This window comes from Alligator sinensis, unplaced genomic scaffold, assembly GCF_000455745.1.
Source record: "Alligator sinensis unplaced genomic scaffold, ASM45574v1 scaffold802_1, whole genome shotgun sequence".
Lineage (NCBI taxonomy): Eukaryota > Metazoa > Chordata > Crocodylia > Alligatoridae > Alligator > Alligator sinensis.
Genome location: NW_005841918.1, coordinates 2,589,480 through 2,591,811, shown reverse-complemented (window position 1 = coordinate 2,591,811; position 2,332 = coordinate 2,589,480). Strand labels below are relative to the sequence as shown.

Below are 2,332 nucleotides of genomic sequence, written 5' to 3'. Positions count from 1 at the left end.
CTACAGGTGCTAGGAATGGGTATTTTTTTCTGTTTTCCTCAGAGGCTCTGGGTATTGGCTGCAGCTAGAGATTTTGGCCAAGGTGTGCTAAGTCAAAAAGACCAGGGCTCAAGAGTCTTCTTCCTCCCACCGCATTTGGAATCTGGAAGGAATTTCCCCCACAGTCAAATTGGCATGGACTGTAAATATTTTTGCCTTTTTCTGTAGCAGGGGGCATAGTCCTCTTCCTTGGGTCTCTTCCTGTCTTTGCGGGGCAGTACACTAGGCCCCTGCTACGCATTATATATATTACACAATTAATTGGTTAATCACACAATAAATTGCGACTGGCCACACATGCAAAGTAATTATCATGTGATAAAAATGCCCCTCCAGCTATCAAAACTACCAACCAGCTATAAAGTTAATGTCTGAAAATATGTAACAGCTCTAGAGCTGGTTTCTATCCTACTTTAATCAGATGTGTGACAGGGGTCTTGTTCCTTGCCTTACCTACAGCAGGAAAAAGGCTGATTTTGAATATTATGGATATTATGCCTGGTTAGTAGGGCTGCGTGAAATGTTGCCAACTGTTTTGTTTCAACGCTGTTTTGACTCATTTTGAGCTCAAAACATTGAAATCAAAATGAAACACCAGACTTTGAAACAGCCTCGAAACAAAATGAGGCTAGTTGAAATGTTTCAAAAGTTTCAAAACATTTTGAGTTTTGAAGCAGGAGGCAGGGGAAAGCCAGGCCTGCACTCTGACTAGCTCCATGCAGCCCCATGTGGCTCAGCCCATTGGGCAGCGCAGCCTTGGCTCTCTCTGCCTCCTGTCACCGGGCTGCGCTCCCTGGGGCTGGCGGAGCCAATCAGAGCGCAGCACCAGCTCTGGCCACCTCTGGGGCTGCGCCCCGCCTCCCTCCACCAGGCTGCAAGTGCCTGGGAACCAAGCCCAGTGGAGGCTCAGCTCACAGCGTCTGGTGGAGCTCAGTGTAGCCCGGTGGAGAGAAGCGGGGGCTGTGCTCTGCCTGCCTCCATTGGGCTCAGTTCCCAGGCGCTTGCAACCCCGTGGAACTGAGCCCGGTGCGGGGAAGCGGAGCACAGCGCCGGGGCTGCGTCCCGCCTCTCTCTACCGGCTCAGCTCCCAGCAGCAGTCCCAGGAGGCAGCGGCAACCTCCTGCCTACCCCACCCCCGGGAGGGCTGCAGGGCTCTGCTGCACTCCTCTCCTGGGTGCGGGCCCTGATCTGCCTGCAGTCATAGGAAGCTGCTCCTCCTCCAGTTTTGTGCTTCCCCATTATAGCCAATGGGCAAAACGTCAAAACAGTGTCGAAACATTGAAACTGTTTTGACAAAATGAAACAGGACAGTGCTTTCACAACAAACCTAAACACCGTTCCATCAAAATGTCGAAATGGAGGTCGAAGCGGAACGGTGCTGTTTTGCACAGCGCTACTGGTTAGGTGCGCATGGCGTTTGCTCCCAAGGTTAAGAACAGGTGACACAACACTTAACCCAGATGGTTGCAATAGGGATGATTCTGCCTCTGGCAAGGGTTGGACTAGGATATCAGCCCTGGGCCACAGCTGGATTCTGGGGTAGGCAACCACCACATCCTGCAGGCATCACATCGTGCCCGACCCCCACACGCCAAGAGGGAGCAGGAGAGAGGGAGACAACTGATGGCCCTGCCTCTGACTAGCTCCTCAGCGGTGTTCCTGGTTTTCTCTGATAAAAAAAAAAAAATCCCCAATTTTTGGATTAAAAAAAGTAAACCAAATTCCGTGATTAAAATGAAACACCACATACAGAGAGAGACAGATCTCTCTAGATAGATAGATATCTATATATAGATATCTATCTATCTATCTATATATAGCAATGTTTCATTTTAATCACAGAAAAATGTGGATTGTGAGTTACTTTTTAAATCTGGGTTTAGAAGAGTAACCCAAAATCCACTTTTTTCTGTGGTGAAAATGAACACCATATATGCGCACATTAGCGGTATTTCATTTTAATTGCAGGAAAATGTGGGTTTGGAATTAGTCTTTTAATCCAAAAACGGGGGATATTTTTAAAAAATCATAATAAAACAGGATCCCCGCTCCTCATTGCCCGCTCCAGGCCGCCGGAAGCTCATTGATGCCTCGAAGTCAGAGCTTTCCGCCCGCGAGCGAATCATAACAGGGGATCGCTCTGACAAGCAGCGGAGCGAGCCAATAGGAGCGGGGAAGACGGGGGCGGGGCAGAGACGCCGGGGTCGAGGTGGGATGACCCGTCGCCCAACCGGCGGCGCGTCTCAGGCGGCCCCGTCTGCTCCGGCGAGTCACGGCGGGGGGGGGGGGGGGG

The 2,332-nt window shown here is 50.6% G+C and overlaps 1 protein-coding gene across 2 annotated transcripts in view; it reads left to right on the top strand.

The window, feature by feature from the left end:
- Positions 1 to 2,332, top strand: part of MSANTD4 (Myb/SANT DNA binding domain containing 4 with coiled-coils) — a 36,446-nt gene that overhangs the window by 2,875 nt on the left and 31,239 nt on the right. The gene's annotated exons all lie outside the window — the stretch shown is intronic.